Below are 16,582 nucleotides of genomic sequence, written 5' to 3' on the forward strand. Positions count from 1 at the left end.
ACAGGTGGGCATGTCACTTTTGGGTCAACAGTTTTGTGTGTTTAACAAATCTTGAAAATAGGGCTCAATCTGTAGAGGATAAGTTTATAGTGGAAACAAATATAAAAGTAAAATGACAACACAGAAAGTGCTAGGTACTTTAAAATCCATATCAAATTATAAGACTGTGGGAGATGGCAATATTGATTTGGTGAGTACTCAATTATATATAACTATGTACAGTTATCTATTTTGGACTCCACTTGAATAAATCCCACATGCATAGTTATACAGAATTATGGACTAACAAAAATGTACAACACATTGCTCTGAATTATATTAGCCCTAATGATTTAATACACTTGTTATGCTATTAAATGTTAAACTCAATTTTCAAATCTATTTGAATGAACTCATTTAAGTAGAAATATGTAAGTTATTAACTAAAAAGCCAATCACAGCCACCTATATTTAATTAACTCATCTGTGTTACCCACATATTCTGTACTTCCTTTTTTTTAAGTTGAAGCATAATTTGTATATTGGAAGATGAAAATATTAACTACACAGCTCAGTTAATTTACATACATAAACACTTGTGCAACTACTACTTAGTTAAATATAGAAGACAATTTCAACAGGATTTGAGAAGGATTCCTTATATCACTTCTAAGTTCAGATCTCTTCCATGGACAATTACTATTGTAATAATCTATCACTGTGCAATAGTTTTACCAGTTTTTGAACATGGTATAAATGAAATTATACAATATATTGCTCTTTGTGTATGACTTTTGACAATTACTGTATCTGTAAGATTCATTATGTTGTGCATAGCAGTAGCTATTGTTGTTGTACTGTTCAGTTTTAGGAATACACCACAATTTATTAATCCACTTAGAAAATAAATCTATTCCTACTTCTTTGACTTCTTTTGAACCTTTCTTTTACTTTTACTTTTATTTTCCTGTTTGGAAGATTCCTTTCAGTGTGTTGTCTTAAGGACAGATTTGATGGTGGCAACATTTCTTAGTTTCCTTTGTTTAAGAGTGTCTTTATTTCTCTTCATTTCTAGTATAATTTCACCACACAAAGGATTTATTGTGTACTATTCTCTCAATTCAGCTCTTTAAAAAATGTTGTACTAGTTATTTTTCTGTTGTTTCAGCTGAGAAATCTACTGTTATTTGACTGTGAATTCCTCTATACAGATCTTTCTCAACTGACGATGGGGTTATATCCCAATAAGCCCACTGTAAATTGCTGTCTCATAAAGCACAAGTGTATTGTATATGCTTAACCTACCAAACATCATGGGTTAGCCTAGCCAACCTAAGCATGCTTCAGAACATTTTATTAGACTGCAGTTGGGCAAAATCACGTAACACAAAGCCTATTTTATAATTTTATAATGAAGTTTTGAAAATCTCATATAATGTATTAACTACTGTATTGAAAAGAAAACACACAATGACTATACGGGTAGAGTGGCTGGGAGTGTATTGGTTGTTTACTCTTGTGATTGCTTGGCTGACTGGAGCTGCAGCTCACTGCCACTGCCCAGCACCACAAGAGGGGATTGTACCGCATGTTGCCAGCCTAGGAAAAGATCAATTCAAAACTTGAAATACAGTTTCTACTGAATGCATATTGCTTTCATATCATAGTAACGGAAAAAGATCCTAAGTTGAACCATCATAAGTGCAGTACTGTGAACAGATAATGTGTCATTTCTCTTTAGCAATTCTTAAGATTTATTTTTCTTTGACTTCAGTTCTACACAGTGTAATTATTTTGCGTCTAAGTGCAGCTTTTCATTAAACTTATTTTTTATTGAACTATCGTTGATACACAATTGTATATTGGTTTCAAATGTACAACACAGTGGTTCAACAGTTACCCATCTTATTAAATCCTCACCCCCACTTGTCAGGTACAGCTTTCTTTAAACCTATTTGAGGTTTACTTAGCTTCTTGAATATATAAGTTTATGTTTTTTACTAATTTGGGAGTTTTCAGTCACTATTTTTTCAAATACTTTTTCAGCTCACTCTCCTTTGCCTTTGGGACTCCAACTAACTAGATGTTACAGCTTTTGTTATTGTCCCACTTTAACTCCAGGGGGGACATATTTTCCCAGCCAAGGGCAATTAGCTTTGAAACCAAAGTCAGTCAATGGGAGAAGTAAGGTTGGAGAAACCTGTTTAGTGCCTACAAGCAGTTGTCCACTTCTGCTCACTCATGTCTCTTGCCACCCGGCTGAAAAAAAAAGGACCCCACCAACCTCTCCAGTCCAGATATGCCCTTGCTCCCCCTTGTAATTACCTATTGATATGAAGCTGAACTACTTCTTTCCACAGCTTGGAAGCATCTATTGATATGGTAATGCATGAAGGCCAGGAGAGAGATTCTGGAAATACTGCAATTTTACCCACACCCACATACCTTTAGATTCTGTGTATTTTTTAGGTCTATTATCTCTGTTGATCAGATTAAGTAAACTATATATGTGTCCTCTAGTTCACTGATTCTATTCTCCATCATCTCCACCCTCCAATTAAGCTTGTATTGTAAGATTTTTATTTCAGAAATTATATTTTTGTTTCTATAATTTCCACTTGTATCTTTTTTATAATTTCTATTTCTTTAATGAGATATTCTACTTCTTATTTCAAGAAAATGTGTAATTAACTGTTGAAGAATTTTTATGATTGCTGTTTAAAATCCTAGGAGGAAAATTCCAGCATCTGACTCATTTTGGTATTGCTGTCACTGGTATCCTTGTTCACTCAAATTGCTGTTTCCCTGATTCTTTTTATGATGAGTGTTTTCCTATTGTTTCCTTGACATTTCTGATACTATATTAGTTTATTTTTTAGTTCTACTTAAATCTATTTCATCAGGCAGTCACTCCTTTTAGATTTATATCTAGGTCTTGGCCTGTTTTATGTTGTTGTTTCAGTGACAGCTTAGTTTCCAGAGCATATACACTGTTTTTCTTGTTAGTGTGGTTTGCTCTAGTACCAGTAGGGCTTCACAATGGATTCCTGCAGTTGCTTCCTGGGCTGTCCAGTGCTTAGCATGAAAGGTTCAGGAAACACGTGCCTGAGTTATTTTTGGCCACTAGGTGGAGTGTCAAGAGACTTTCCTTCTGGTTAGCTTTCTGCTACTCAGCAGAAGGCCTGGGCAAGTAGGCTTTCTGACTCAAACTATATATATATACTTATCAGACATTATGGCATGGATATTCAGTTTATTCATACGATGGCATGACAAGGCCTCTGAGGATATAACTTTTCTGATCAATTCTATTAAATGTCAAAAGCATAATGTTGAAGGTTCATGATGAAGGCTCATGTAATGTACTTTACCATTCTCATTTAATCTCCCAACACCAAAACCAGAGGTATAACTAAGACTTTTAAAGTTCTTGTAAAACTACCTGCCTGAAGGACTCTTCTGCTACAAAGGTCATACATTTAACCAAAGCAGTTAGAAATACGTAAATACGTGTGTGTGTGCATATATATATATATATATATATATATATATATGCACACATACAAAAACACACACAGAGACACTTTTTCAAAAGATTCTATGAAAGATTTATGGTATCATGCAAGTTTCACATCAGCAAATTCACTAATAGCTTTTACCTGAGGAGTTCTGCTTTTTAAATGTCAAAATATAGCTCTTAAACTTCAAATGAGCAGAAATTTGGTGTGAAAGGTTTAAGAACAAAATGTGAAATAATGTGTTAAAGGAAATCTCAGTCCTAATAGTTCAGGAACCTTATTCTTGTCTGGTAAATTAAACATGATACAGCAGTTCAGCCTAAATTGTCAATACAGCAGATTACCACATGTTGAGAAGTACGAGAGCACTTATTCCTCATGGTCTCAAAAGAAATTTTATAAGCCATACTATAATGCTGATCCATCAACTTACCTCCTAATTTACATTTTTAAAAAGCCATCACTTAAATTGTGCATACTCAGAGTCACATTATAATACTAAAGTACAAAAACAGTGGTTTTTCATCAGGTTAGCCTATTTATGATAATCCAATTGGTGTGTCAGTAAAAAAAAAAAGGAAAAAAAATGAAGATTCTTTATGTTCCTGTGCCTCAACACTGCTGCCTGAGTCAATGTTGTGAGATTTATATCTGTATCTATCTATGTATACACTTATCTATATTCAGGGTTTAATATTTGACATATGTTTTGTTAATGTTTAACTCATTTAATTATAAAAATAAATCTACAAAAGGTGTGCTATTAACATCTCCCTTTTAAGTATAAGGAAATTGATGCACTTTGGTCACATAGCTATTAAAATGGCAAACCTGGGAACTGAACCTGCATTCTAACCATTATGTGTATGTAGTCTGTTTGCTTTATCTTAATTTTGTTGCTCTAAATCATTACTATATCATAGATTCTATCCTTTTAATTTGAAATCACAATCATTTAAAAAATTTAATTGCATTATTAAAATTTTAGTTGCATTATTTAGTTGCATTATCTTCAATGACTTTTGATTACAAATTTTCAAGTAGCTCAATTTCTTTTTACTTTTACGGTTATGATTCATGGCATTGCCTCATTGTTTTTTCCTAATGATGTCCCCTGGTGTGTGGGTATATGAAAGTGCAGTAACTTTTCCATTCCAATCTCACTTGATCGTTTTCTGAAATTCAACATGTCTTTAGAGACATGCAGGTATTTATAGGTTGTCATTTTCAAATTACTTTTTAATAAATCTTAACTTTATTTTATATCAACTTTTTGATATATTGCTTGAGTTTATTAGTGCAGTGATCTATTCATACAATCAGACATTTCCTCAACAATTCATTTTTAATTTCTGATAACCTTCAAAGAGATAACAAGAGCTGAGAGTCTACTGGATAATGTGGGCAAATAGCAAGTAAGCATAATAGATTGTAATGAAAACAACTATACAAAGATGAGCAAGATCATATTTAAGAATTTGTACTCCTGATAAGATATTTAGGACATCACCAGAGTTTTTCTAAAGACAAGATGTCTAAGTTTTGACCTCTCTTTCTCTCTCTCTCTCCCTCTCTTGTCAGAGCTTCTCCATCACATACAAACCTGAAAACACCACACAATAAAATTTAAATTAAGACATCATATTGTGTAATCATAAAGGCATATTGAGACTGCTATTACCTCTGCATATTACTACTGCCACTATCAAAACCTTATTTAATAATATCTTGATCCTGAATTATTACAATTTCTTAACTGTTCAACTTGTATACCCACACTCTATTCTTAATAATAAACACTGATTCCCATTTCACCCAAAGTAAAAGTTAAAGTCCTTTCAGCGCATTTCCAAACTCTACTTTATTTGATGCCCACTGACCTGATGTCCTCACTGTTCTTTAATTTGTTCACATTTTTCCAACCACAACTTCCTCCTTGTTTTTCCTCAAACATTCCAGACATAAATAGTATTCGATGATCTTTACACTGACTCATCTTTCTGCTTAGATCATTTTCTCCCCAGATACCCTATTACTAATTCCTTGAATTTTCCTCAATTATTTACACAAATATTATATATCAATAAGCTGTACCATGACTAAAATATTTAAACTGACATTGAACTTCCATATTACAGGTCTTCTCCTACTCTGAATTACTTTCCCCAGGAATCTTACATACTACTAAAATATTGGTAATTTAATTATCTATTATGTTTATGCTTTATGCTATTTCTACTTCAAATATAATTTAACTTCTTTAGGGTAATTATTTTTAACTAGTTCATTCACTGATATATCTTAAATAATATAGATAGTTCTGAGCATAAAGTGGCTCCCTTATAAAATAGAATGAGAAGAAACTATTCATTCCTGTAGTAATGGTGATTGAGTAAATTGGTCACACAGACCTCTTGGAGGATAAAAATTGTAATATTTGGGTAAAATATATAAGAATCAAAAAAAGAACTTATTATGAATTATATTATGAAAAGAAGAAAAATTAAAGAAGCAGAGGTCAGAGGAAAGATTATTCTTGAAAAGTTGCAACAGTAAGGAGGAAGAATTCCTGTTTATGGCTTTTTAAAAAAGATATTATCCAACGCTTGTGGCTATAGCAGAGAAAAATCAGATTGAAACAACACAGCCTTTTCTGCTCAAGGTGGCAGAAAAAGAGCCAAGGCTGAATAATTAAAGAGAGGCCATCTTCAAAGCAACAGAACAGATGGGATGATCACAATATGAGCATAAACTGCTGAAACGTCTGCATTACCACTAAAGTACACATATGCATTGGATACTCAATTTAAAAGAACACAGATACCAGAAAATAACCTTTTTTCATAAGATAAAGTTTTTCCCAGTGACTTCAGGAATATCTTGCCCGGATGCTATTCTTCAAACACATGTTAACATGAACAGCAAAAAGCTGATGTCTAGTAACTTGAGGATTCAGTGGAAAGAAACTAAGATTGATAGACCAGCTGAAAATTAGCAAGAAACACTAGAAACAAGAGAATGATAGAAAGGTTTGGTGTTAAAATTTTAATAGAATCTCTGTATCTATTAGGTTGAGTTACAAATTGAAGAGACAGGAGACCCTAGAAGGCTAGGCTAAAAAGTCACAAGGCACAAGGCACTGGAAGGCATGAGTATTTAGCAGAAGTATTAACTGCTACCTGATGCATGGAGGATGGAGGAGTTTTACATTTTAAGTTCAGGCAAGATTACTATTTACCAGAATAAGAAATAACAGATGTTTTTCTTCTCATCAGCATTATTTCTAAGAATCCATACTTGCTACAATATGCTATTTACAATTTTTAATTCCAACAAAAGTTTCCATGCCAGCAAAGAGGTATTCACAGTACCTACTAAAATATATTCAAAGAATGAAATTATGTCCAAAGATTAAAGTAAAATGCTCTTAAATGGTTTTAATGAGAAAGTGAACAGAGAAAGGATCTCAAAGAAAGATAGAAAGGACAAAAAATGGAATTGTAGAGCTAAAATATCTAATAAATTAAAAGAAAAAATTTACTATATGGGCTCTAAAGGATGCTGAAGATGCCAAAAGATAAAATCACAGAACATGAAAATAGATCAAACTGAATATAGGGGAGAAAAAAAATAAAAATATACACTGAGGTACCTGTGAAACAATGTCAAAGATTTCAACATATTTATAATTGCAATCCCAGAAGGAAACAAAGGAAAAAAGCAAAATATTTGAAGAAATAATGACTAAAATTTGTCAAACTTTTGTGGGAAAAACTGATTTAAAGATAAAGAGCTCCAAAAACACCATGGAATATTACAGTCAACATACTGAAATAGAAAGAGAAAGAAAAATCTTAAAATGAGCCAGAAAGGAAGAAAACTTTATATACAGGGAAGTACATGATGACGAGTGACTGATTTATTTTTGAAGTGAATATGTCCTATTTATTTTATTTTATTACTTTTTAAAAGTTTGGTATCATTAATCTACAATTACATGAGTAACATTATGTTCACTAGACTCCCCCCATCACCAAGTTCCCCCCACATACCCCATTATAGTCACTGTCCATCAGCGTACTAAGTTGCTATAGAATCAAAACTTGTATTCTCTGTTGTACAGCCCTCCCCGTGCCCCATCACATTATAGATGCTAATCATAGTGCCCCCTTTTTTCCGCCCCCAACCCCTCCCTTCACACTCATCCTCCCCAGTCCCTTTCTCTTTGGTAACTGTTAGTTCATTCTTGGGTTCTGTGAGTCTGGTGCTGTTTCTGCTTCTTCAGTTTTTTCTTTGTTCTTATACTCTACAGATGAGTGAGATCATTTGTTACCCGTCTTTCTCCGCCTGGCTTATTTCACTGAGCATAATACCCTTTAGCTCCATCCATGTTGTTGCAAATGGTGGGATTTGTTTTCTTCTTATGGCTGAATAATATTCCATTGTGTATATGTACCACCTCTTCTTTATCCGTTCATCTACTGATGGACACTTAGGTTGCTTCCATTTCTTGGCTATTGTAAAACTGCTGTGATAAGCATAGAGGTGCATATGTCTTTTTAAAACTGGGCTGCTGCATTCTTAGGGTAAATGCCTAGGAGTGGAATTCCTGGGTCAAATGGTATTTTTATTTTGAGATTTTTGAGGAACCTCCATACTGCTTTCCACAATGGTTGAACTAATTTACATTCCCACCAGCAGTGTAGGTGGGTTCCCCTTTCTCCACAACCTCACCAACATTTGTTATTGTTTGCCTTTGGGTGGTGGTGATCCTTACTACTGTGAGGTGATATCTCAATGTGGTTTTAATTTGCATTTCTCTGATGACTAGCAATGTGGAGCATCTTTTCATGTGTCTGTTGGCCATCTGAATTTCTTCTATGGAGAACTGTCAGTTCAGCTCCTCTGCCATTTTTTAATTGGCTTATTTGCTTTTTCTTTGTTGAGGTGCATGAGCTCTTTATATATTTTGGATGTCAAGCCTTTATCAGATCTGTTATTTATGAATACATTCTCCCATACTGTAGGATGCCTTTTTGTTCTATTGGTGGTGTCCTTTCAGCTTGATATAGTCCCACTTGTTCATTTTTGCTTTTGTTTCCTTTGCCCGGGGAGATATGTTCATGAAGAAGTTGCTCATGTTTATGTCCAAGAGATTTTTGCCTACGTTTTTTTCTAAGAGTTTTATGGTTTCATGACTTACATTCAGGTCTTTGACCCATTTTGAATTTACTTTTGTTGATGGGTTAGACAATGATCCAGCTTCATTCTCTTACATATGGCTGTTCAGTTTTGCCAACACCAGCTGTTGAAGAGGCTGTCATTTTCCCACTGTATGTCCATGGCTCCTTTATTGTATACTAATTGACCATATATGTTTGGATTAATATCTGGACTCTCTATACTGTTCCAATGGTCTGTGGATCTGTTCTTGTGCCAGTAACAAATTGCTTTAATTACTGTGGCTTTGTAGTAGAGCTTGAAGTTGGGAAGTGAGATCCCCCCTGCTTTATTGTTCCTTCTCAGGATTGCTTTGGCTATTCAGGGTCTTTTGTGGTTCCATATGAATTTTAAAACTATTTGTTCCTTTTCATTGAAGAATGCTGTTGGTGTTTTGACAGGGATTGCATTGAATCTGTAGATTGCTTTAAGCAGAATGGCCATTTTGACAATATGAATTCTTCCTTGCCAGAGCATGGGATGAGTTTCTATTTGTTAGTGTCCTCTTTAATTTCTCTTAAGTGTGTCTTATAGTTTTCAGGGTAGAGGTCTTTTACTTCCTTGGTTAGGTTTATTCCTAGGTATTTTATTCTTTTTGATGCTATTGTGAATGGAATTGTTTTCCTGATTTCTATTTCTATTTCTATTAGTTCATTGTTAGTGTATAGGAAAGCAACAGATTTCTGTGTAGTAATTTTGTATCCTGCAACTTTGCTGAATTCTGATATTAGTTCTCATAGTTTTGGAGTGGAGTCTTTAGGGTTTTTTATGTACAATATCATGTCATTTGAAAAAAGTGACAGTTTGACTTCTTCTTTACCCATTCTGGATGCTTTGTATTTCTTTGTTTTGTCTGATTGCTGTGGCTAGGGCCTCCAGTAATATGTTGAATAACACTGGGGAGAGTGGGCATCCCTGTCTTGTTCCTGATATTAGAAGGAAAGCTTTCAGCTTCTTGCTGTTAAGCATGATGTTGGCTGTGGGTTTGTAATGTATGGCCTTTATTATGTTGAGGTACTTGCCCTCTATGCTCATTTTGTTGAGAGTTTTTGTCATGAATGGATGTTGAATTTTGTCAAGTGCTTTTTCAGCATCTATGGAGATGATCATGTATTTCTTGTCCTTCTCTTTTTTGATGTGGTGGATGATGCTGATGGATTTTCGAATGTTGTACCATCCTTGAATCCCTGAGATAAATCCCATTTGATCATGGTGTATTATCCTTTTGATGTATATTTGAATTTGGTTTGCTAGCATTTTGTTGAGAATTTTTGCATCTAAGTTCATCAGGGATATTGGTGTGTAATTGTATTTTTTTGTGGTGTCTTTGTCTGGTTTTGGTATTAGAGTGATGCTGACTTCATAGAATGAATTTGGAAGTATTCCCTCCCCTTCTATTTTTTGGAAAACTTTAAGGATGATGGGTATTATGTCTTCTCTGTATGTCTGATAAAATTAAGAGGTAAATCCATCTGGTCCAGTCATTTTGTTCTTGGGTACTTTTTGATTACCACTTCAATTTTGTTGCTGGTTATTGGTCTGTTTAGATTTCCTGTTTCTTCCTTGGTCAGTCCTCGAAGGTTGTATTTTTCTAGGAAGATGTCCATTTCTTCTAGGTTTTCCAGCTTCTTATCATATAGATTTTCATAGTATTCTCTAATAATTCTTTGTATTTCTGTGGGTCCTTCGTGATTTTTCCTTTCTCATTTCTGATTCTGTTTATGTGTGTAGATTCTCTTTTTCTCTTAATAAGTCTGGCTAGGTGTTTATCTATTTTGTTTATTTTCTCAAAGAACCAGTTCTTGGTTTCATATTTTTTCTGTTGTTTTAATCTTCTCAATTTTATTTATTTCTTCTCTGATCTTTACTATGTCTATGCTTCTGTTGACTTTGGGATTCATTTGTTCTTGTCTTTCCAGTTTCAATAATTGTGACTTTAGACTATTCATTTGGGATTGTTTTTCCTTCTTTAAATAGGCCTGGATTGCTATATGCTTTCCTCTTAGAACTGCCTTTGCTGCATCCCACAGATGTTGGGACTTTGTACTATTGTTGTCATTTGTCTCCATATATTGCTTGATCTCTATTTTAATTTGGTCATTGATCCATTGATTATTCAGGAGCGTGTTGTTAAGCCTCCATGTGTTTGTCAGCCTTTTTGTTTTCTTTGTACAATTTATTTCTAGTTTTATACCTTTGGAGTCCGAGAAGTTGGTTGGTAGAATTTCAGTCTTTCTGAATTTACTGAGGCTCTTTTTGTGGCCTAGTATGTGGTCTATTCTGGAAAATGTTCCATGTGCACTTGAGAAGAATGTGTATCCTACTGCTTTTGAGGGTAGTGTTCTATAGATGTCTGTTAAGTTCATCAGTTCTGGTGTGTTGTTCAGTGCCTCTGTGTACTTACTTATTTTCTGTCTGGTGGATCTGTCCTTTGGAGTGAGTGGTGTGTTGAAGTCTCCTAGAACGAATGCATTGCATTCTATTTCCTCCTTTAATTCTGTTAGTATTTGTTTCAAATATGTTGGTGTTCCTATATTGGGTGCAAATGTATTTATAATGATTATATGCTCTTGTTGGACTAACCCTTTTATCATTGTGTAATATCCTTCTTTATCTTTTGTGACTTTCTTTGTTTTGAAGTCTATTTTGTCTGATACAAGTACTGCAACACCTGCTTATTTCTCCCTATTGTTTGTATGGAATATCTTTTCCATCCGTTGATTTTTAGTCTGTGTATATCTTTGGGTTTGAGGTGAATCTCTTGTAAGCAGCATAGATGGGTCTTGCTATTTCATCCATTCTATTACTCTGTGTCTTTTGATTGGTGCATTCAGTCCATTTACATTTAGGGTGATTATTGAAAGATAAGTACTTATTGCCATTGCAGGCTTTAGATTCGTGGTTACCAAAGGCTCAAGAGTAGCTTCTTTACTATCTGACAATTTAACTTTAATCACTTATTAAACTATTATAAACACAGTCTGATGATTTTTTATTTCTCTCCCTTCTTATTCCTCCTCCTCTATTCTTTATATGTTAAGTGTTTTATTCTGTACTCTTTTGTGTATCCTTTGACTGGTTTTGTGAATAGTTGATTTTTTTTTTTTTTGTATTTAGTTAGTATTTCATTGGTCTGCTTTCTTTGGTGTGATTTTATTTTCTTTCATGACATCTATTTAGCCTTAAGAGTGCTTCCATCTAGAGCAATCCCTTTAAAATATCCTGCAGAGGTGGTTTGTGGGAGGCAAATTCCCTCAACTTTTGCTTGTCTGGGAATTGTTTAATCCCTCCTTCATATTTAAATGATAATCATGCTGGATACAGTATTCTTGGTTCAAGGCCCTTTTGTTTCATTACATTAAATATATCATGCCATTCTCTTCTGGCCTGTGAAGTTTCTGCTGAGAAGTCTGATGATAGCCTGATGGGGTTTCCTTTGTAGGTGACATTTTCTCTCTCTCTGGCTGCCTTTAATACTCTGTCCTTGTCTTTGATCTTTGCCATTTTAATTATTATGTGTCTTGGTGTTGTCCTCCTTGGGTTCCTTGTGTTGGGAGATCTGTGGGCTTCATGGTTTGAGCAACTATTTCCTCCCTCAGTTTGGGGAAGTTTTCACAATTATTTCTTCAAAGATTCTTTCTATCCCCTTTTCTCTCTCTTCTTCTTCTGGTACCCCTATAATGTGAATATTGTTCTGTTTGGATTGGTCACACAGTTCTCTTAATATTCTTTCATTCCTGGGGGTCCTTTTATTTCTCTCTGCCTCAGCTTCTTTGTATTCCTGTTCTCTGATTTCTATTCCATTAACGACCTCTTGCACCTCTTCCAGTCTGCTCTTAGGTCCTTCCAGGGATTTATTTCTGTAATCTCCCTCCTGGCTTCATCCCTTAGCTCTTGAATATTTCTCTGCAGGTCCATCATCATGGTTAATACCTTTATTTTGAATTATTTTTAAGGAAGATTGGTTATATCTATCTCCCCAGGCACTCTCTTGAGGGTTGTCTGGGTAATTCTGGACTGGACCACATTCTTCTGCCTTTTCATGGTGATAGAGGTAGTTGTAGGCAGGTGGCACATGTGTCAGCTGTGAGAACAAAGTCCCTTCCTGCTTGCTGGTCACCTGGCCCTTCTCTGCTGCCTGTGTTGGTTACCCGCACACCCAGAGCAGCCTCTGGGTTTATCCTGTGAGCTGCCATGGGCAGGGTAACCGTTGAGGCTGCCCAGAGTCCTATGGGGAGTGGCAGGTGCACTGGGTGTGTTGTCCTGTGAGAACGACACCCTTTTGTGCCTTGCCTGGCTTCCTCTTCCTGCACCAGGTAGCTGCATGCTAGCAGTGGCCTCTGGGTCTGGCCCAGGTGGCTGCATACTGGGAGGAGACTCTGGGAGGTTTCTATGGGTGTGGCTGCTCTCCAGCTGCATGGCCACTGTGGCAGGGAAACACTGCCTAGGGGGAATGAATAGCAGGCTGCTTATCACCATGAGGGGCTACAGAGCTGCATTTTCACCCAGAGGGTTGGGGCACCTTAAGTTTGTCAGGATTCCCAGCCTGCTGGGCTGAGTGTGCCGGGACGATTCCATCCAGCTGTGAAGCCCCTGTCCCTTTAAGACTTTCAAAAAGCCACTTGCTTTTATTTTGTTTTAGGGGAGCCAGCTGCAGGTACCTGCCCTCAGATTTTACTTTTCCGTTTCCCTAATATCCAGCACACCACGCAATGCGTGTCTGTGCTCCTGGTGCAGATTACTAGGGCTGGTTATTTAGCAGTCCTGTGCTTCCACTCTCTCCCCACTCTGACTCCTTTCCTCCCACAGGTGAGCTGGGGTTGGGGGAGCACTCGGGTCCCACCAGGTTGCAGCTTGTACCTTACCCCCTTCGTGAAATGCCAAGTTCTTGCAGATGTATATGTAGCCTGGCTGATGTACTGTATCCTCTGATCTCTCTTTTAGGAGTAGTTGTATTTGTTGTATTTTCAAATATATATATACGATTTTTGGAGATTTCCGTTACCCTACTCACACCATCATCTTGGCTCCTCTAGATTATGTGGCTGATTTTTCACAGAATCCCAGGAGTCCAGAGACATTGGAGTGAATATTAAAAATGCGTAAGGGGAAAAAATAGGTACCCAGAATTTCATATCCACAGAAACTACACACACAACACACATGTCCTCTTATTGTGGAATATATATTACTGTGTTGTTGAGTTCACACTGTACATAAATTTAAAATTCATTCAAGTATAGCAGTTAAGGACAGAAAATGGAAATAAATTATTTCAAGTATCTTATAGTTCAGCTCAGGTAATTGAATATTAATTTTAGGCTATCATCATTTAAAAATTCATGTTGTAAAACCCTCAACTAACAGCTTAAAGATGAGAAGAGATGTACCTTAAAAAAGTGAATAGAGCAATTAAATTATAATACTACAAAAAAAAAGTTATGAACATAGAAGCCAGGAAAACATGAAGACAAGAATAAGTAATGGAAGAGCAATCTAAACACAATTAGTGAAATAGCAGCCCTAAATAGAATCGTTTTGTAACCATACAAAATAAAAATGAAGTAAATATTCCAATCAAAATGAAAATATTATCAGACTGGCTACAAAATAATGAACTAGGTACTGTCTATTAGAAATATACATTAATTCAAAGGCATAAAAATGTTGAAAGTTAATGAACAAATTCTATGTGAAGAGTAAATATAAGAAAAATGGAGTACCCACATTTCATCAGATACAGCGGACTTTAAAACATGGAGTATTTCTAGAGAAAAAGGACATATAATAAAGGGTGAATATATCAGGAAGATAAGACAATAACAATTATAAAGGTACCTAATAACAGTGCTTCAAAATATGTGAAGTAGAATTTGAAACAACTAAAGAGACAAATAGACAAATCCATAATCATAGTTGGAGATACATTATATATTGTTCTCAGTGATTGAAAAAAGACTAGACAAAATTTCAGAAAAAATACTTAAAAGAGATGCATAACATGAACCACACTGACCTAATTGACGTATGAGACAACTATAGCCAACAATTGCAAAATATACTAAGTATAACAAAATATTCACCAAAATAGACCATATTTTGGCCTATAAAAAAAAACCACAATATATACCAAACACTACCATCATATTTATTACCTATTTGTGTTTGCAGTTAGAAAACTTAGGTGAAATTTATATTTTCTAGAAAAGTATATCTTAACTAAAACCAACTCAGTGAAAACAAATTGAAAGTCTTATAGTTACTGAAAATCTGAATCATAAGAAAAAGTTTTCCATATAAAAAATCAATTCTAGGAGGATTAAAAGTGATAAACAAAGCAATATGCACTTAAAAATACTATGCAAGAGAATATTCATGACGTTTTAAGGGAAAAATTTCTTCAGCAAAACAAATCTGCAATTTAAAAACACAAATTTGACTACATTAATATTAAAAATATCACCTTATCAAAAGACACTGGGAAGTTAACTCTGATCTTACTAGAGCTTGGAGAGAAAGATGACAATACCCCTACTTAGACGACTTCACAGAGATGGTCTTTTCTTTCTTTCTTTTATAAAGTAGGTAAGTTTTCAGTTTTTAGATATCATGGACTACTTATTAGCCTCAAGTGTGAATAAATGTTCTTTCTCCCTATCTTTTGTCCACAGATATTGATGACAAAATAACTCCTAATAACAGTGGTATAAAAATTTAAAACATTTTTCTTTCTCAGTGCGGTGGTAATCTGTTCACCTTAGGGGTTCAGTTTAGTCTGAAGAGTCATTTTACTAGGGCAGTATTTAAAACAAACAGATGTTGAATGGGTTTGGCCCTAAGAAAGACCAAGCAATTTCCCATTTGCTACAAGCAGCGCCAGTCTTGTTTTTTTAAACCCAGACTGATCATACATTCACGTAAAACTGTTGGCACCTGATCAATGTGGAACCTGGCTTAAAATTAGTTGAGGGACAACAGATGCACTGTATGAAACGTGTGCCACCATTCCCTTCTCTTGCATTTATGATAGCCTTTGTGTGTTATTTATCATACTCTTTATAATTGGAATTAAGCTTCTTTCTCTTCTCTTTATCCACCTCTCTCTTCTCTTTTCTTTCTCCTTCTTTTCTTTTACTTAAGCAAATATGTGCAAGGCAATATTCTAGACATTTGGGCTATAGCAGTGAAAGGAGTTTGCATTATTTGCTTTTTGGTTTATTGCTCTCTCTACTATTTCTATTCTGTTTCCTACTGAGCTTACTGAAATTAAAAGCCATAAAAAGAACCCAAAATATTTATAGTTTATCAATATGGTTAATAAAGACAATGCAAACCAGTCATATCAAAAATGATTTGATTATATCATCATATAAATGAGTATTATTAATTGATCACATATCCATTTTGAGACTATTTAACTGTTAATACGAGTACACGTCACATTTATTTTTCCCAAGAGAAAAAATTTCTATGAACTATTCTTTCTAAAATGAATTTTTCCCTTTTACAATCCACAGTTCAGTACCAGTCATCCAGTCATGACTTGGTTCTTTGATTCTTCTATCCAACTGATTTGCTTAATAGACATTTTCTTCTCACCTGGTATCACAACAAACATTGGCCTATAGCAACATATAAATCAGGTTTTATAATTTAATATTATGGAAATGAAAGTTTGAATTACATATTTGTCTGTTTATGAAGATTGGTTAACATTAGGATAATCAATTCTGATTCTCTGTTCAATATTATATTTTTAATTGTTGTCTACCTGCCTCCTAATCAAATATAGTATTTCTTCTTTTTTGTATTGCATACATGTGTATATTAATAAGAAGAAACATATTGTAACACCTTGGATTACT

This window comes from Manis javanica, chromosome 9, assembly GCF_040802235.1.
Source record: "Manis javanica isolate MJ-LG chromosome 9, MJ_LKY, whole genome shotgun sequence".
Lineage (NCBI taxonomy): Eukaryota > Metazoa > Chordata > Mammalia > Pholidota > Manidae > Manis > Manis javanica.